The sequence below is a fragment of the Lonchura striata genome, chromosome 17 (assembly GCF_050655825.1).
Source record: "Lonchura striata isolate lonStrDom1 chromosome 17, ASM5065582v1, whole genome shotgun sequence".
Classification (NCBI taxonomy): domain Eukaryota; kingdom Metazoa; phylum Chordata; class Aves; order Passeriformes; family Estrildidae; genus Lonchura; species Lonchura striata.
This window is the reverse complement of record NC_140719.1, coordinates 11,463,343-11,483,757: the sequence shown is the minus strand read 5'-3', so window position 1 is coordinate 11,483,757 and position 20,415 is coordinate 11,463,343. Positions and strand designations below refer to the sequence as shown.

At 48.9% G+C, this 20,415-nt stretch overlaps 1 protein-coding gene across 4 annotated transcripts in view; it reads right to left on the bottom strand.

Moving 5' to 3' along the window:
- Nucleotides 1–20,415, bottom strand: part of COL5A1 (collagen type V alpha 1 chain) — a 133,421-nt gene that overhangs the window by 73,393 nt on the left and 39,613 nt on the right. The window lies entirely within an intron of this gene.

Genomic DNA, 20,415 nt, shown 5'->3' with positions numbered 1-20,415 from the left:
TTCTCCTGGGCTGCTCCACGAGGTGTGAACCCCCTGTGCTTCATCCCCAGCCCCAAATCCACCTCCCCAAAAGAGAAATCACCAAGTAGGACAGCACTGACAGCCCCAGGCAAGGGTGCAGGGAAAACAAAGAGAAAAGAGTTTTGTGTCCCCCAAGTCAGTAATAAAAAACCTCATTTCCAGCTGGTCCTGCTCAGGGATGCAGAGTCACCCTGGCCAGTCCCAAAAGCTGCTTATTGGTCTCAAAACTTCTCTGCTTCTCCCACCCCACCCCAGCTAGACTCACATCACCCCCTTTTTTATACCTCTTGCCTCACCTCCATGTTCCACCCCCAACAGACACAGCGAGAGATTAGAAATGCATCTGATAAACCCAGAAAAGAGCCAAAGGGAGGCTTTTTTATACCAAAAACCAGGTGCAGAGGAAGCTCATTAGGCACCAGGGCTGGTTAATGCAGCAGCTGCTCCCTGAAGCCCGACACAGCCACAGCCAGAAGGTCAGAGCAGAAATTGCTCTCGAGTTTCCTAAAGAGCCACCACGCTGCTCAACCACGATGCCAAAATCCAGTTCATTCAGCAGACAGTTACATAAGACTTTACTACTTGGATGCTTAGAGCTGATACTTTAATTAGAGGAGGGAAAAAATGTCTTATTTAAGAACAGACAAACATGGCTAAAGTATCAGGGGGAAAAGCAGGAGCGTTAGAGCAAAAGTGGGAGGATGATTTGGGCAGTAATAGGAACCAGAAGCTCCAAAGGGAGCCTGGCCAGACTGGCAAGCAGCCCTGTGGAAAAGGATATTTTTGAAATTATTGGCCAAATCTGCCTTGGTGTCGCTGCATCATGGATGTGTCCCACTGACTTCCCCCCAAAAAAGGGAATGCTGTTCACATTTTGGGCACGGATCCACTGGGGAAGGAGGTTCCTGGAGCCATCAGCACTGGGGGGAAGGAGCAGCTCAGAGCTGCCTGGAGCTCCCTCCTCCATTCCCAGGTTGTCACTTCCCTCCCTGCAGCAGCTCATGAGCATCTGGGCACCTCTCAGACCTACCCGAGTCACCCTTCAAAGAGCATTCATTGAAGCTCATTAGTCATTGTTTCCAGTGAATAACCTTTACAAAATTAACAGAAATGTCTGCAAAGTGGCTTTCAATTTTCCATTTTTAAAATGAGAAACATCTTTTGTTCCCTTTCCCTTTTCTTTTTTTTTCTTTTTCTTTTTTTTTTTTTTTTTTTTGTTTTGTTAATATAAACTCAGTCCTGCCATTACTATCCCAGCTTTTTCTTTTGCAATGTAACCACCAAAACTGGGATTAGAGTATTGGGAAAATAAAAAAAAAAAAAAATTCAAGCTTTTTGCCTTGTAGACCATTTCCCTTTTCCAAGCAGCTCTGGCCACCACCTGCCCATGGGACCCCCAGGGGAATGGTGGCACCTCCAGGACATGCCCCAGCCCTGAGCTGGGGGTACTGGGGGTTTTATTGGCTTATTCAGGCCATAAATTATGTAACCATCCCTGCCTCCAAAGGCACTCCAGAGCTCCAAACCTGTTCCTTTGGAATTCCCTCCAGCAGGGAATACCCAACCCGGCCAAGGAAATCTGTGGCTGATGTGAAAACCCTTCCAGCTGCCATTTCTGCCCCCAGGACCTTGGCCACCCCTCCCTGACACCTCTGCTGAGCCTTTTGGGCCCTTCTCTCCCTCAGGTGCTTAAAGCTCCCTGTTTTCCATGGGAAGATGGGAAGTGCCTGGCATTGTTGGGATAAGCTGAAAGAAACCAGCCCCAAAGCAGACCTGGGATTTGTCTCCAAGAGGCAGGGGAGGCTGAAAAAGCTTTTTCTCCCTGATAAGGTTGGATTTACACCTCGTGGAGAGCTGATAGGCTGCATCCCATAAGTGACCAGGGCTGGAACTGCGTTTCCTCAAGGAGCAGATAAAGCAAGGAAAGGCATCTTGGCTAAAAGCAGTGCCAAAGGTTAAGCAGAAGAGAATTTGCTAAAGCTGGGTTTGTTTTTAGTCTCAGCTGATGGCAGCTCCTGAGCTATGCATGGGGAGGAATCCTTCATCCCACCCTGCTTCCCTGTGGGAGTTTGGGCATCCTCAGCCTTGGAGAATAGGGAAAAAATCCACCTGCAAATCCCTGTGGCCACAGCAGAAAATCAAACCTCAAAGGACAGCGTGGGCCCCACAATTTCTGCTGAGTGAGAGGGGGAGGCTGAGCAGGGGAAGCTTCCTGCTCATCCTGGGTCAAGAACTTGGGGAAATCAGTGCGTAACTGAATAAATTTGGGATGTGGGAAATGCCAGGAAAAAGCATCCGATGGCTCCGTCAGGGCTCACCACGCTCCACAGGCTGTTATTTCCCCTCTCCTTTTCAAAGCCAGTCAGTCACCCTGCCCAGAGTTCATCCTTGTTTTGTTCCTGCAAAATCCAGGAGAACCAAGGCTGAACCCATGCAAAATATAGGAGAATCAAGGGTGAACCAATGTAAAATTCAGGAGAACCAAGACTGAACCAACACAAAATGCAGGAGAATCAAGGGTGAACCCATGCAAAATCTGGGAGAACCAAGGGTGAACCAACAGAAAATTCAGGAGAACCAAGGCCGAACCCATGCAAATTCTGGGAGAACCAAGGGTGAACCCATGCAAAATTCAGGAGAAGCAAGACTGAATCAATGTAAAATCCAGGAGAACCAAGGCTGAACCCATGCAAAATGCAGGATAAGCAAGGCTGAACCCATGAAAAATTCAGGAGAACCAAGGGTGAACCCATGCAAAATCTGGGAGAACCAAGGGTGAGCCCTTGCAAAATTCAGGAGAAACAAGCTGAACCCATTCAAAATTCAGAAGAATCAAGGCTGAACCCATGCAAAATGCAGGAGAAGCAAGGCTGAACCCATTAAAAATCCAAGGCTGAACCCATGCAAAATCTGGGAAAACCAAGGCTGAGCTCAAAAAATTCAGGAGAAGCAAGGCTGAAACAATGCAAAATCCAGGAGAACTGAATCTGGGACAACTGAGAGCCCCAGGGAGCACCCAAGCCCCAGCAGAGAGGCTGAGCAGCTCAGGGGAGGAGGAAGGAGGAGAGCTCAGCCCATTCATCTTTGTTTCATGCCCAGCAAGCACCCAGCACTGGGGGACAGCCCGTGCTAAGGCTTGTAAAAAGCAGACAGGAGTAAAAACCTTGTTAGCAAGATTCCCAGTCAATTGACCTCATCCCTCAGCGCCGAACAATAAAATGGGCTAATTTAGGCTGCAGTAAAAAGCCCCACTATCTGCACCTCACAAAAGCTGCACAAAGCTCTGCTGTCAAGAGCCCCATTCCTGTGATTTAAAAAGCCGACTTTAAATAGAGCGAGCCGCGCTGGGAGGTTTGGGGGGAGCTTTTTGTGTCCTCCCGAGTGTGTTGCTGCTAATAAATTGTGCCCAGGGATCCTGGCTGGCAAAGGGGAGCCAGCCCTGCTCCCATTCCTCCCTCAAGTGTCCGTTTGTTTCCCTGGTTTGGTCACAAACCACCCCAAAATCTCCGTCCCTGCTGGATTTTTGCAGCGCTAACGAAGATCTCGTTAATCCACAGCTCTGTGTGGGACAGGGTTTTCCAAGAGAGACAACTTAAAAATGCACCAGTAAAGTGGTTTAAAGGCCTGACCAGTCAAATCAAAGACTTATTTTCGAGTAATGAGTTATTTAAGGCAGGGAACAAGACAGAAACACTTTAGTGTTGCTTTGTAGAAGTGACCAGCAGCGTCCTCCAGCCACCCACACAGTGGGTAAGATTATTTTTTGGCCTGGCAATGAGTTGGGCACAAGGCTCAAGGAAGTTCTGCAGTGACTGGAGCACTTGGTAGAATCCAGAGGCTGATCTCAGATTTGTTTTGCTGGTTTAACAAAAAAAAGAATGAAGCAGAGAATAAAAATGTCCTTTTTTTTTTTTTTTTTTTTTTTTTTGCCTGCAGATAACCACAATTTTTTATATTAGGAGAGGCAGTGTTTAAAAAAAGGGATAAATCACACTTTGGCCTTTATTCCTAAAACTTCTGGTGAAGAGGAAGAGGCGGGACAGCACATTTCTGAAGAGGACTGTGAGTTGTGAGGGTTTGATTTGCTCCCCCAGACAGATGGGAGTGCTGACTGTCAGGACCAGTAAGGATCTGCTTGACATTTATGGTAAAGCCATTTATGCCTGATGACTCATTTGCTTTATGGATTAAGTTCCATCAAAGCCAGTTTAACTCAACTCCCCAGCCAGCTCCCAGACAAGGCTGGAAAATCTCTTTCTGGAGCATTTTTTAACACTTATTCTATATGCGTGCAAAAAATGTCACATCGCTTCCAATGACATCAACTTCAGGAACTCGGAGGAATCGTTGTGGTTGAATGAAAAAAAAAAAAAGAAAAACAGCTGGAGAAGAGGAGCAGAGTGACTTCATCTGGCACTGGCAGCAGCTCCCTAAATCCTGGGATTCTTCAGGGCTCCCACTGATCATTAACTGCACTCGGGTTAGGGCATCACCCCAAAAGTCTGAGATTCAACATCCCTACGAGTAAATCCTGCTGGATTAGCTTCTACAAACTCCTGTATTTCAACTGGAGAAACACAGGCCCAAGGTGAGCAATGAGAATGTCAAATCTTCCCAATTATTGGGAATCACTGAGATTTATCCTGACAAACTCCCTGACTCCGTATCCCCAAACCCAGAGGCTGAAAAGGGGCAGGGGTTCACTGCAGCTCCAGGATGAAGTGGAAGTCAGCCTCCAAAATTCCAAATCCCTGTCTTGGAGCCAGCCTGGCAGCCCTCAGATGTTCCACTTAATAAAAATCCTGTCACCAGCACTTCCCATGGATTCTCACAGCCCAGCTCCAGCCCGGAGGGGAAGTGTTGTTGGAGACATCAGCAAAAGCCCAGGAATCAGCACAGTCCTGCCACATGGAAACCCCAAAAATCAGAGGTGCTGGAGGTGCTTAGAGCATCCCAGAGTCTCTCCTTTAAACACAGCAGCTCCAGAAAAGCAGCAATGCCACTATTAGAAATAAGTATATAAAAGCTTAGTAAGTTCAAAAGAGAAAAGACCCAGTTTTACTCAAACATCTGGTATTTATAGAATTCTAAAGGTGACCGTGGATTGGAGGATGGAATTATCACTTCTCCAACCACACTGGTCTAAAGATCAATCGATGATTTCTCTCCACCCACAGAGAAATATGTAAACTATTCTATCTATACATAAAATTACGTAGAAACTCTAATTCTCAAATACATAAACATTATTAAAAAGCAAAAGAAGTTTTATACAAATTTTAAAACTTTCAAAAAAATCTTAACACTTTTAAAAATCAAAACAACGCAACAAAACTGCAGCAACGAGGTCAAACGAAGCCTCACCATCCCCCCATCCCTGTCCCCATGTCCTGAGCCTCTCCTGGCCAGCCACAGGCAGGAGTGACCCCACCAGACAGAGCCTCCTTTGGGCACTACAAAATGGAAAGGCAATAATTACAAGTTTGGCTAAATAATAATAAATTTTAAAAAAGCAACCCTATTTCTTCCACCCATAACTGCTGCATCCTCAGATCAGCAGCCTGGCTGTTGTTTAAAATTAAATTAAGACTCATGCCTTAAAATTAAGAGGTTTTTCGGACCAAAGAACACTTTAGCTCTGTGTGCTGTGAGCAAGGACTCCTCAGTGCAAGGGAAGGACAAGCCATTCCCTCGGAGGGGAACAAAAGCCAGATGGCTTTGCTAATTCTGGAATTCTCTCCTGAAGCAGCTGTCGCTCTGCCAACACCCAAACACCACTCAAGGGCTCCGTGGCAGGGCAGGAGGCACCAACACAAGGTGGATATTTCCCATCCCAATCCCAAACAACCCCCAGAGTCATAACCCTAAAGCAAACATTCCCTGTCAAGCACATCGCTGAGCACCCTAGCAGAGGTGCATTTCTCCAGGGATTTTTGGGGTGGTTTTTTTGGCTTTCCAAGCTGGAAAAGGCACTGAGGGAAGGGCACAGCATCCCTCAGCAGGGCTGTCCTACCCAGCCTGGCACAGGGGGACAGAGCCAGGCTGCACCAGAGCCACAGCTGGAGTTTCCTGTAGGAAATGGGAAGATTTAAGGTAAGGAACACGAGCGGGGAAAAGTGGGCTGAGGTTTGAATGTCCTGTCCCTGCATCCCAGGCCAGGCAGGTCCCTCCCAGGCAGGACACGTGTCCAGCTGTCCCCTGACTCGTGTCTGGGGCTCCAAACCACCAGACGTGGGCTGTGTGCTCCCCTTCAGAGCATAAAAGTGGCTTTTTAGTGGTTTTTTAGTGTTTGCCGCAGGGAATTCCACCAGAGAGCAGGACCCACCCTGAGGAAAAATGATTCTGTGGCTTCTGGTTTTCCTCCTGCCTGACATCAGCCCTGGGATCCTGGTGGCATCACCACTGCAGCCCTTTGGGACCAAATATTGGCAAGATTTGGGTTTTCACTTCCACTTCGCTTTCCCCGATTTTCACTTTTCTTTTTCCCCCCTGCTTTTGACTTTTCCTTTTCTCCAGGTCCTTCTCAAAACTGGATTTCTCTGCATTTCTCCTCCCTGACCTCTGTGGGATGGGGAGGTGCAGCCAGAGAAAAGCAGCCAGGCAGTGGGGACTGCAGGAAAGGGAAAAGGCAGCCAAGGTGCCTTAAAAAAATAATAAAGCTGCTAAAAACACCCAGAGAAAGATATCCTTAAATCAACAACCTGCCCAGCCACTCTGCTTGGCTATTTTTATATATTTATGTCTGTTGAACAAACCACAATTTATCTCCTGGGGTTTTTGGGTGCAAAAGAATCAGTTCTGGCCACGGAAAGCAGGATGGGGCTGCTGGGACAAAAAGCTGCTTTATATTCCCTCCTTCTCCCCACCCTGGCCAGGCACAGGAAAAAAATCATTTGAGAGGTAAAAAATCATATGAGAGGCAAAAATAATCTGAGAGGCAAAAATAATCTGAGAGGTTTCTGCAGCTCTTTTGCAAAGAGAGGGGAAAATAATGGCACAGTTCAGGTTTTTAAAGGGCAAAGAATAGAAAGAAAGGAAAGAAGAGCCCCCCTGGCAGCTCCACTTCTCTCCACCCCAATAAAGAGAGAACATCACAATAGGAAAATGAAACCGGAGAGCAAAGCCAGTCTTTATATTTGCAAAATGAGCAGTTTTAAACTTTCCTTGTTTAATTGTGTGCTCTGAGCAGATGGCCTGAGCACCCCCCAGCAGATCAGAAACGCATGTGAAGAACCAGGAACCTGACCCACAGGTTTTTATTAAACTGAAGTTCAAATTTCATCCCATTGAAGTGAACATTTTCCCTCTAAAGCAGCAGCTGCGTGGTGGGTCACCCTCAGAGGTGGTTCATAGTTATAAAATATAAATAGATTTATTTATAAATATAGCTATATTTATAAATTAATAATTTTGTATTTATATTTTATCATTTTATATTTATATATTATATTTATATTTATAAATTTGTACTTATATTTAAATATATTTTTAAATTTCTATTTATATTTTAATGTATATTTAAAATTTTATATTTATTTTTAATTAATTTATTTAATATCTATTAAATATGTATGTAATAAGTATATTTATTTAATAACTTAGATTTAATAAATAGATATATTTCTTTTTAATTTATATTTAAACATATCTAATTTTATATATGGCCCTGCCTGGGTGTCCCTGAGAGCCCTGAGGGATCTCAGTGATGCTGTGGCTGAGGCTGATTTTGGCTCTCTAAGCCTGGAAATTCATCCTTGTGACACCTCCAGGTGTCAAGCAGTGCTGACTTCAACCAGCTCCTCTGCTGAGAGAGGGGAAAGCTGCAGATTTGGGTAATTTTGGGAGATTTCTGCCACTCCTGCAGGACAGGAGCTGGGGCTGAGCTTCCCCCTGCCCTGGGGTGGAAACCTCACACTGGCTCTCATTTGGATTTAATTAACCCCTGCACAAACCAGGCTTGATGGGAGGAAAGAAATCCTCTGCTGGCTTAGTCCAGAGCTGCTGGGCAAGCGGCGCCTTCCCTTCTCCATGTCAGGGGGAGAAGGGAAAAAATAGGTAAAATACCTGCCTGAACCGTGCCTCAGTTTCCTTTGGCTGCTCCCAACCTCCCATGAACCCTGGGAGAGTCTGTCCTGCAGGGAGTCTGTCCTGCAGTCTGTCCTGCAGTCTGTCCTGCAGAGTCTGTCCTGCAGAGTCTGTCCTGCAGTCTGTCCTGCAGAGTCTGTCCTGCAGAGTCTGTCCTGCAGTCTGTCCTGCAGTCTGTCCTGCAGAGTCTGTCCTGCAGAGTCTGTCCTGCAGGCAGTCTGTCCTGCAGGCAGTCTGTCCTGCAGGGAGTCTGTCCTGCAGGCAGTCTGTCCTGCAGGGAGTCTGTCCTGCAGGGAGTCTGTCCTGCAGGCAGTCTGTCCTGCAGGCAGTCTGTCCTGCAGAGTCTGTCCTGCAGGCAGTCTGTCCTGCAGTCTGTCCTGCAGAGTCTGTCCTGCAGAGTCTGTCCTGCAGAGTCTGTCCTGCAGAGTCTGTCCTGCAGAGTCTGTCCTGCAGGCAGTCTGTCCTGCAGTCTGTCCTGCAGAGTCTGTCCTGCAGAGTCTGTCCTGCAGAGTCTGTCCTGCAGTCTGTCCTGCAGAGTCTGTCCTGCAGTCTGTCCTGCAGAGTCTGTCCTGCAGGGAGTCTGTCCTGCAGGGAGTCTGTCCTGCAGTCTGTCCTGCAGTCTGTCCTGCAGAGTCTGTCCTGCAGTCTGTCCTGCAGAGTCTGTCCTGCAGTCTGTCCTGCACAGTCTGTCCTGCACAGTCTGTCCTGCACAGTCTGTCCTGCACAGTCTGTCCTGCAGGCAGTCTGTCCTGCAGTCTGTCCTGCAGGCAGTCTGTCCTGCAGGCAGTCTGTCCTGCAGGCAGTCTGTCCTGCAGTCTGTCCTGCAGGCAGTCTGTCCTGCAGGCAGTCTGTCCTGCAGGCAGTCAGTCCTGCAGGCAGTCTGTCCTGCAGAGTCTGTCCTGCAGTCTGTCCTGCAGGCAGTCTGTCCTGCAGGCAGTCTGTCCTGCAGTCTGTCCTGCAGAGTCTGTCCTGCAGGGAGTCTGTCCCTGTCCTGCAGGCAGTCTGTCCTGCAGAGTCTGTCCTGCAGAGTCTGTCCTGCAGGCAGTCTGTCCTGCAGTCTGTCCTGCAGAGTCTGTCCTGCAGAGTCTGTCCTGCAGAGTCTGTCCTGCAGGGAGTCTGTCCTGCAGGGAGTCTGTCCTGCAGTCTGTCCTGCAGTCTGTCCTGCAGAGTCTGTCCTGCAGTCTGTCCTGCAGAGTCTGTCCTGCAGGCAGTCTGTCCTGCAGGCAGTCTGTCCTGCACAGTCTGTCCTGCACAGTCTGTCCTGCACAGTCTGTCCTGCAGGCAGTCTGTCCTGCAGGCAGTCTGTCCTGCAGTCTGTCCTGCAGGCAGTCTGTCCTGCAGGCAGTCTGTCCTGCAGGCAGTCTGTCCTGCAGTCTGTCCTGCAGGCAGTCTGTCCTGCAGGCAGTCTGTCCTGCAGGCAGTCTGTCCTGCAGTCTGTCCTGCAGAGTCTGTCCTGCAGGGAGTCTGTCCCTGTCCTGCAGGCAGTCTGTCCTGCAGAGTCTGTCCTGCAGTCTGTCCTGCAGGCAGTCTGTCCTGCAGTCTGTCCTGCAGGCAGTCTGTCCTGCAGTCTGTCCTGCAGAGTCTGTCCTGCAGGCAGTCTGTCCTGCAGTCTGTCCTGCAGGCAGTCTGTCCTGCAGAGTCTGTCCTGCAGTCTGTCCTGCAGTCTGTCCTGCAGTCTGTCCTGCAGGCAGTCTGTCCTGCAGGCAGTCTGTCCTGCAGGCAGTCTGTCCTGCAGTCTGTCCTGCAGGCAGTCTGTCCTGCAGGCAGTCTGTCCTGCAGGCAGTCTGTCCTGCAGGCAGTCTGTCCCTGTCCTGCAGGCAGTCTGTCCTGCAGTCTGTCCTGCAGAGTCTGTCCTGCAGGCAGTCTGTCCTGCAGGGAGTCTGTCCCCGTCCTGCAGGCAGTCTGTCCTGCAGTCTGTCCTGCAGTCTGTCCTGCAGTCTGTCCTGCAGGCAGTCTGTCCTGCAGGCAGTCTGTCCCTGTCCTGCTGTTCCCCCTGGCCAGTTTGGGCTGGAGAGGAGGCACTGGGATCTGCGGAGAGCTGCAGGAGGAGGAAGGCAGCTTTGGAGGTGCTTGGCACAGCCACCCCACGCCCCAGGGCAGGGCATGTTGAGCTCACACCTGGGGTAGGTGCAAACCTCTCCTCTGTGGGGCCTTAACGGGGCCTCCAATCCCATTTTTAACCCCTACAAGGAGCTCAGGCAGGACTGGATCTCTCCCTGCAAGGATCCTACTCCGAGGAAAGACTTGGAGTAGAGCTGTTGTAGGCATTTCCTAGAGGGAAACACCTTCACCAAATGAGCAGCCCACTCTGTGTTTACAACTGTTCATCCCTAAATATTCACCTCGTGGGCACCAGAAACCTGGTGGGGTGATTTCAGCTGAAGGTTCAGAGCCAGCCATGAGGAAACGCTCTCTTCTCATCAATTCATTAGGATAACACTGCATTTTTTTGGCTGCTTTCCCCCCAAAATCAAGCCCTGGGTGATGCCTCTGTGCAGCCGCAGGTGTGGCTGTCTATCCCAATAATTCTTCTGTCTGATGGCTGAGCTCAATCACTTCTGACAGGGAAAAGAGGCTTGGGATAATTAAACTGCTATAAATGTCATGGAAACAGACAGCTCAGGAAAAGAAATCATCCCAGAGCTTTGTCTGTGGTGAGCTCTCATCTGATCAGAGCCAGGCACGCACCAAACATCTCTTTAATGTCCTCAGCACCCCTTTCATGTCCCTACCAGCAGCTGAAGCAACCACGAGACACAAATTAGAAGGAATCTAGGCCTGGCTAATCCCAGAGCATCTCTGAGCTTCCCAGTTCCCACAGCCACTGGAAAAAGATGGGCTGAGGCACCACAAAATGAGCAGTTTTCCTTGCCTTTGTGCCTATCCATGGAAAAAACAAACAATTCTCCTCAATTTTCCAGCCCCAAGACAGATGGAGGAGGAAAGGGAGCATGTCCAGGTCTCAGCCAAGGCAGATTCCAGAGGGATTTCACGGGATACAGCAGATCCAAGGGTTTGTGGATACCTGTCAGCAGATCCAGGCTGGCACTGCCACCCAGGTGACCTCAGATGAGCCTTTCCAGTGGCTGCTCCATCTGCCCCAGACACTTGGAATCATTCCTGCTCCTCCAAACACTCCTTGGAGTTATTTTTTCCCTTCTGCAGCCACACAGCAGCCTGACACTCTGTGATTTCTGCCTTCAAACTCCTCATTTGGGAGCTCCAAATCAGCATTTATGTCATTCTACACACAAATTACAGCCCTAAGAATAGAGGCCCCACAATCACCATGTGCTGTCACTGCTTTTACATCCAGACCTTCATGCTATGGTCCCTGCACAGCTGGCTTTTCCTTCTCCCCCTCCAGAGGATGAATTCCTAGTGGAAATCCAGAGGGTAACTTTGAAAAGAATCCTTGAAAAGCTGCTCAAAAGTGAGTTTTTAGAGTTTTTCTTTTAATCAAGGCACCCTCCATCTGTTTATAATATTAATCCCACCCCCTGAGAGGGACTTGACAGCAAGAGATCCCTCAAAACCCCCAAATCTATCCCTCAGATACCTCTCCAGAATTCAGACATGGAGGTTTTCTATCCTTTCTTTTAGTTATTCTTTATTCCAGAGCTTTAACAAACCACCAATGTGAAAAGCCCCCTCAGCTGCAGTTTTTCCAGCAGTTCCTTCCCATTCTTTTCCAACAGGAGCTGATTTGGCTCAGGTACATTCACACGGAGTGGTTTTGTTCCCTAATTGAAGCATCAAGTCAGATTATGCTTCTGAAGCAGCAAATGAGACTATTCACCAAAAGAAATCTCTTTATCCTTGCTCAAAACGTTTGCTTGCCTGGATATGCTTATGAAGAATAACTCCTAAAAATAGGATTTTGCAATTTTAGCCTCATCTCGACAGCGAGGAAAAGAAATTGCCATGCAGGGACAAAGCAGTGGGACAGAGTGACACTGTGGTGCCATCCCTGGGTGTCCCATGTGCCAAGCAAGGCTCAATCCCATGGACACCATCCCAAAAACCTCATTTAGACCCTCTGGAAAGCTGCATTAAACCATGGCCTGCACATTGTGGGAGGCATTTACATAAAGGAGGAGAGGGTCAGCCTGACCTTCAGTGTCCAGTGTGGAAATTTCAAAAATAAAAAAGAAAAGAGAAATCCCACAAAAGCCCAGCCCAGGCCTGTGCAAACTGAATGGGGCCAAATGAATGGCTGGCATTGTGTGCCCTGCCGTGCCAGCCCTGGAACTGGCACTGAATAATGCTGGGCTGGGGAGGGGATGGGGCCAGAAGGGATTCTGAAAGAATCCCCTGGTTTTGTGTGCGGGGTACCCTGACTGATGCTCAATACCCTGCGCTCCACAGGCCAGCCTCAAAAAGAGATTTTCTCCATTTTCCTCACCCCACTCATTAGGGATCTCTGGAAGAAACCCAAGGCCCAGTTTGCCCGTGTCCTGCACTGCTCTCTGAGCACCAGGTGGGCAGCAGCGTGGCACCACTCGGCTGTCACCTTGCAGAGGTGACATCCCAGCCCCAGGCACGGCCCAGGCTCCCAGCAGTGCTCTGCAGGAAACTGCAGAGCTTCCCTTGGGGAGGAGGCACAGCCTGCAAAAACTCCCCACAACCCCAAATTCGAGGCTGCCCAGCCTTCCCCTGGCTCCTTGTTCCTGCAGCCCTGACCCCAATTCCTGATCCCCTTCACCCTCCAGTTGAGTGCTGCCTTCCTCCCACCCCAAACTCCATCCCCCCGATGTCACATCCAAGTTCCCCCTCTCCCTCCAAACCAAATAATCAGCCAATAACCCCGAGCTTTCCTGGAGGAGTTCTTTTTCCATGACATATGTGTGAACCATCAGGGATGGTTTAAAAACAGATTCCCCCTCATTACAAGGCCAGCACAAAGCTGCTCCTTTGTGTCTTCCCCCTCTGCACCGTTCCCTGGCTCTGGTTTCACGTTGATTTATTTCCCTTTCATCTCTGGAAAATTAGGAATTCTGCTGCCCGCAGGAAGATGGATTGTGAGGGGGGTCTCTCAGAGTGGAAAATATGGAGTAAAGCAAAGCTTTGGGGTTGAGTTACTCATTTGAGAACTCACCGAGCCAAACTGGAGGCACTTGCTCGAGTTTTAGTGTAAAAAAAGGGTCACAGAGTGCCTGGGAGGTGTTGATCCCAAAGCTCCAGAGGGATTCTTCCCCACCTCTGGCCACAGCAGTGGTCAGGGGATGCAAAGGGAAAGAGGATTTGGGGAACCAGAGAGGCTGGAGGAGCCTCTGCTCTTTGGACAGAAAGGGAGGGGGCAGGAAAGAAATCCTGAGCTCCCAGCATGGGTTGGGATGGAAACGACCTTAAAGGTGACCCAGCTCCACCTGGGCTCACTCCCAGTGCCAGAGGGTGGCTCTTGGATTCCAGAGGTACCCAAAACTTGCTTTTACTCCATTTTTTTTTTCCCCCTCAGAGCCAAATCATTCTGGAAGTGGAGCTGGCGTTTCCTCGGCCCCACAGACAGGATTTCCACCCCCAAGATCCACCCTGAGCTTTCCTCCACACCAAGGTGGCTCAGGATCAAGGGGGTTTTGTGTGCACAGAGGCTTTTAATCAGCACTTGGAACGTTCTCTGCCTCAGGAGGTGAACACAGAATCCAGGTTTTATGGATTAAAGGCAATAGGGGGAAAATAGACCTGGCTGCCAAATTTATCTGGGGATAGAAATGGGATTACACCCCTCGGCTTGGGGAGATCTGCTGACACACTCAGAAAATGCAACTCGACACCAAATTTTGGTTGGAAAAGGATTTTCCTGCATCTGGCTGGCAACAATCACCCAACCATGGAACAGGGACCTGCTGGGACCACCCGAGGAGGAGGCTTTGTGCAGGTTCCTGTTGCTAATTCCCACCACTGCTGGAAATTTGGCTGCTGGGGAAAGAGCTGGGAATGGAAAGCTGAGCTGGTGTGCAAACATAGGTGTGACACCTCTCGTCCACACACCTTCCTCCCTCTTTTTCCAGGAAACTCAAATGTGCCCTTTGCTAACACTCACACCCCAAAGTAGTTTTTTTCAATTGGGTTTTTAATTTTTGGCCATGAAAAATGATTTGGGTTTCATTTATTCCTTGCAGCACCTGCCACATCAAATTCAGCATTAAAAAAAGAAAAAAAGAAATCTTGCCTTGGAGTTGGACTTGGATGATCTTTGAAGAAAGCTGCTCTTTCTGTGGTTTTTATAGCATAAAACCTACATAGTTCCATGAAATAGTGCCCCAGATTTTCATTCCAAGGAAGGGAGCTGCGTTTGTGCACCCTGGGGCCTGAAAAACAGGAGTGAAATCCATCCCAGAAACGAGGTTCTCCAAAGCAAACCCTTGAAGGAACAGGACTGGATGCAGTGGAGGCTGAGCATCCCCAGAGCTGAGATTTCACCCTTCTGAGCATCCCCAGCTTGGATTTCACCTTTCTGAGAATCCCCAGCTTGGATTCCACCCTTGGATTTCACCTTTCTGAGCATCCCCAGCTCAGATTTCACCTTTCTGAGCATTCCCAGCCCAGATTTCACCCTTGGATTTCACCTGAGCATCCCCAGCCCAGATTTCACCCTTTGATTTCACCATTCTGAGCATCCCCAGCCCAGATTTCACCTTTGTGAGCATCCCCAGCTCGGATTTACCTTTCTGAACACCCCCAGCCCAGATTTCACCTTTAGATTTCACCATTCTGAGCATCCCAGCTCGGATTTCACCCTTCTGAGCATTCCCAGAGCTCGGATTTTACCTTTCTGAGCATCCCCAGCCCAGATTTCATCTGCGAGCTGGGAGAAGGGCAAACAAAACCTGCAGATAAATTTGCTCCTGCGAGCCATCAAAGCCTCAGGAGAACCTTGCAGCGTTTGCAGCTATTCCAGAGCAGAGAACAGCACCCAAAAGTCACTTTCAGCAGTGATTTTTTCCTCCACACTTTTCCCTGCAGTGGCCAAAGCTCTGTTTGTTCAAGCAGGTCTGACCTGCTGAACCCCAGCCAGCGCTGGCTGCATGTGCAGAACAGCGAGCCCACGGTCAGGGACTTTTTTTTCCATGTTCTTGCAGGGGATAGAAAACTCCCAGACACCCCAATCCCCATCCAATCTTCTGCAGAAATCATTAGGAATCCCCTCTTCCAGCTCCCATCCCGGGGGGATGTGTTTATGGGGAACATTTCCATCTCAGCCTGCTCAGCTCTGTCAGACTCAGGACTACACCTGCACGCTGGGGATGTCTGGAGTGGGCTTGGATTTTCCTCTGGGTTTTGGCAGGCAGCCCAGACCGCCTCCAAAAAGAAAGAAAAAAGTACTAGAAAGACCTCACCATGTGTGAGGAACATGTGTTTCATTTGTTTGGGCCCGAGTGATGAGGGAAGGGGGTGAACATGGAGTCAGCCCAGAGGTTTGTAGGTTGGGAAGGGTTTTTACTCCATCCTTCCCTCAAAAGAGTGGAAAAAGGCAGGAAAATAGCAAAAGAGATTGAAATTCCAGAGAAGCAGCAGCTTGAGCACCACCAGGTTGGCAAACCCTGATCAGCCTCATCATCCTCTTCCTCCAGTTCTTGGGGTTTGGCCCAGCTGAGCCTTTACCTCCTCCAAATTCACTGTAACAATCCAAACCCACGCACCCTTTTGTAAATATAAAAGGATTTTTTTTCCTATTTACAGACTTCTACTGAAAAAAATTAATTTTTATGCAAATAGGACTAATTGGTGAATAACCTCCCATGTAGAACGAGGTTTCCAAGTGAGCAGGGAAGAGGAACATGCCTTGGTTTGGGCCAGGGCTCCCTGTCATGCTCTGCTCCCAAAAATCCCTTTTCCATCTCGCTCAGGGATGTTGCCAAAAACATTCAGCTGGAAACTTCTCCCCCAAAGCACAAGGGTTTGGCTTTTCCCCGCTGCTCAAGCTGAGGAAAATCATCTTTCCCAAACACATCCATTTGCTTCTCCTTCCCAAATCCCTTCGTGGTGCTTTTTCCTGCCCCTGAAACTCCATCCTTGTCCCTGCAGATGCCCCTGTCCACAGCAGCCTTGCAATGATGTCACTGGAGAGAGGAGCAGCTTTCCAGCATTACATCAGCCTGTCTGGGCTCAGCAATCAGCCTCCTGCTCCTCAGACTTTCCATGGAAGAAATTCATCCCCCTCCTCCCTCCTGAGGGGGGAAACAAACTCCAAACGGAGCCAGGGCTGGAAGAGTAATGACCCCGCAGCTCGGAGCATCCATCACCCCAAACCAGCCTGGGGCTGCTGCCTGCCAGCACTGGAGCACACAGCTCTGCCAGGGGCATGTCAGGAACAACCAGCCACAGCTCCCCAAATCCCAAAAAGTCCCTGGAGGGGTGGAAATTGCTCCAAAGGATGAGTTTTTGCCTCCCGGAGTATTGTAAATGCAGGCAAACCCAATGGGAAGAAATGCTGATGTCTGATTCAATTCAGAAGGCTGAATGATTTCTTTATTGTAACTATGCTAAAATACATTAACATACTATATAAAAGGAGGATACTAAAACTACATACTACTTTCTCTCTCACACAACTCATGACCCTCTCTAGAGTCCAGCCCCAGGTGGGTTGGATTGGCCATCAGGCTCAAACAATCCTCACCAGAATCCAACCCAGCAATCACCCCAGGGAAACAATTCTCCAAACACATTCCACGTGGGAAAAACAAGGAGCAGAAATAAAAATTGTTTTCTCTTTCATTTCTCTCTGTGCACCTCTATGAAAAATCCTGAGAGGGACAGAAATGTGCTGCCACACCAGAGATCGCTCGGTTTCCCTCTGGTTTTTTTTGCCCCCTTCAGGAGGGCCATCAGGCCAGGGGAAGGGGACACAAGCTGCCTGTCCCCTCCAGGCCAGCAGGGATGGAGAGCCCTGCAGCATCCCTGCTCGTGGCAGATCCCAATTTCCCCTCAGCATCCCGCTCCTCCAAGCCAGCTCCTCTGGAGAAGCCCCTGCTACCCAACCATCAGGCTACAAACTGCTTATTTGAGGGATAAAATCCAAAAAAGTGTTGATTTCCCACTGGCACATCCCAGCTGCAGTGCCCAGGAGCAGCGGGATGTTGGTGTTTCCTCAGACAGGGATGAGGTCCCGCATCCTCCACCAGGAATTCCCAGAGGGGATTAATCCTGGATTTTTCAGGCCTAAGTGCCCCATTTCCTCAGCATTTCCTACCAAAACCATCAACAGTGCCATCCTCACATCAAAACTGCCCAAACCACCAAATTCCAGACTGGTTTGGGGTGGGAGGAGCATTAAAAATTCATCTTTTCCACTCCAAGGGGTGCTGGTGGCACCTCCTAAAACTGGGCCTTAAATGTGGACAAGCTCTGAGCCCACGCAGCTTCCTAAGGCTGATGTTTCACTTGGCACTCTGAAAAGATAAATGATAGGCTGCAGGAGTGTTTGAAACATCAATAAAAGCACTTTTATGATCTGTTTGAACAATAAAGTGCTTTGTAAGCTATCAGAGGCCCACAGGCATTCGATACCAGCAAACTGCACTAATTATCCACACAGGCCAACACAGTCGCTTTGACAGTTTATGAAATGGAATTTACCACTGACCAAACCAAAAAAGGAAAAAAAAAAAACCAAAACAACCCATGGAAAAACCAACCCAAAAAAAAAAAATTCTAAAAAAAAAAAAAAGTGTATTTTGTAATCATGACTAACGAGGCTCCATCATTACAGGCAAGGCTGACCCAGTCACCGAGCTTGAGTGCAGGCCAGATGGCTGAACCTGCAATTACCCAGCGAATGGAAATGGAAAACAAGGCTTTCAGCAGAGTGTATGCAAACAATCCAGCTGATGTCTCCAGCCAGGCTCTCACTTTCCTGGCTGGCACCTGGCACGGAGGGGTCAGAGGAGGCAGCGCCACTTTGGGGTGGACATGAAAGCACAGAGTGGCTTTTACAAGCTGGTTTGCAATTCTTATTCTGGCCCAGGTGCTGCCCCTCTCTCCCTGATAAAACCAGATGACGTCCCTGGGGCACCTGTGTAAGGTGATGCTGTGCTTGAGGTGCTGCCAAACGGGGCCAAATTTCACATTTTTGATCAGATCCGCTGCATCGCTTGGACTGCGGCCCCAAAAACCTCCCCGTTAATTGCAAACCCATCCAGAGGCATAATCCTCAATAATTGCAGACATTTTCTAGGCAGCACCGCTCTCCTGGAAGAGCCCAGAGCTATGATTTAATCCATATGTCTCAAGTGCACCATTTTAAAGAGGATCCTTTGGAAAAAAACCCAAAAATTATATTAAAAAAAAAAAAAAAGAAAAAGCAGAAGGAATGACGAGAAAACCAGCAAGAAAATGGAGAATTATTAGGAGACTGGGGAAAGCTACAGACATCTTCAATAAAGATCCCTAAAAGCTGGCTCAGGAGGTTTTATTTTCCATCCTCTCACACCGTGGTATATGGTGGTGGTGTAAAACATCCCCTCTTTGCACTCCCTGAAAGACTGCCCAGCGAAGGAGGTGAAATCAGATTTGGCAGGGCCAGCAGAGCAGGCAGCCAGCTCTGTAAACTACCTGCTTTCAGCAGCCTGCCAAGGCAGGCAGAGAGAAATGGGAGCATGGATCCATGGTGCATCCCGACAGGCACATCCAGCTTAGTAAAAAAAACCCTCATTTTTAAAAATGTTGTTTTGAATTTTAAGGAAAACTTCATTAATCTGGGCTTTCCCCGCTCCTTGCTGAGCCTCTGGGGTGAGCTCAGATCTTGCAGGATGTGATGGGTCCAGCTCTGAGCTCAGGGGAGCTGTGGGGGTGCTGCTGCTTTGAAGATCCCAGAATCCCAGGATTATTTGTTATTTTCCCAGGTGGAAAAAGACTCCAAAACTAATTCCAGCCCATGCCTGACCCCCACCTTGTCACAAACCAGTGCCCCGAGTGCCACATTCGGGTTTTTCCTGGACACCTCCAGGGGTGGGGACTCCAAACCTCCCTGGCCAGCCCATTCCCAGTGCCAGACCAGCCTTTCCATGAAAAAATTCCTCCTGAATCAGGGAATTTCTTGCTTCCTCTCTATCAAAAGTGTTCCCCCACACCTTGGCAGTGCTGTTGGTGTTTGCACAGGGCCCTCGTGCCACCAGGAACAGCCAAGACACAGGTGCTGAGGCAAAATTGGGTCTAAATGTGAATTAGATGTGGATTTAGACCTGAGGCTCCCATGATTTGTTCCTGGGAGCTGAGAAAGTCCAATTTAAATTACCAATTTCTCCAAGCTCACTGCACCCCAGTGGAGAGGCAGGAGAGGAGGAGAGGCAGAGTAAATCTCCTCCTGGAGTAGACAGAGCTCTTTGTATTCAAACCCTGCAAGAGGAGGCTCTGAAGCTTCCCCATCCCCAAAACCAGCAAAAACCACCACAAAATGCACCCAATGCGCACAAAAAAATGCACTTTTATTTCTACCCCTTCCACTAAAGCAAAAGCTTTTGATCCAGCCTTACCAGCTCAGAGTAAAATAACCAACAAAACTCTGAAAAGAAGAGCATTTCCCAGAGATGAAAACACCACAGCCAAGAGCTGGGGAGGGAAGGAGGACACCCTGATAAAGTGAAATAAAATCTGGGATGATCAACCCCAGGGATAATTGGGTTTTTTAAGTGTAAACAAGGCCCAAGGTGAAAAGAGGTGGCATTTGAAGGCCAAGAGCAGCTGAAGGGCCCCAATGTCTGGGCTGGGAGCGTTGATGTGTCTGTCCTGCTTTGTCCCTGGAACTCTCAGCAGCCCTAAGAGCACCTCTGGCACCCTGCCCGGCCTCTCTGGCTCATCCCAAGTTGCTTGCCCTCCATTTCTGATGGCTTGATTTCACTCGTGGTCTTCAGAAAAACAAACAAAAAAAAATCACAAAGGAGGAGAGGCAATCAAAAGCAGCATCTTTCAGCACCCTCCAGGGTGCTGTGGCCCATCCCAGGACAGGCTTTGGCACAATTTTTGTCAGCCCCTCCTGACCACAGGTGCTGAGATCAGAGGAATCCACTTTTTTTTTGGGTTTTACAGCACCAACTACATCACTGAGACACAGTTATGGCACTCAGCTGCACAAAATTAACTCCTTTTGTCTTCTAAAGGAGCCATAAATGACCTTAAAAAGCAATATATTCATGCCCTGAGCTTTTCCACACATGGGAAAAGCCAGTTCAGCCACTCCAGGCACTGCTGCAAACCAAGAGGGTCAAAACCCCACTTAACTTGTGGGCCAAGGCTGCAAAATTTTACACAGATGGACCAAAAAAAATTGGCAGCAAAAGCAGTCACTCGTTCCTAGGCTGTCCTCAG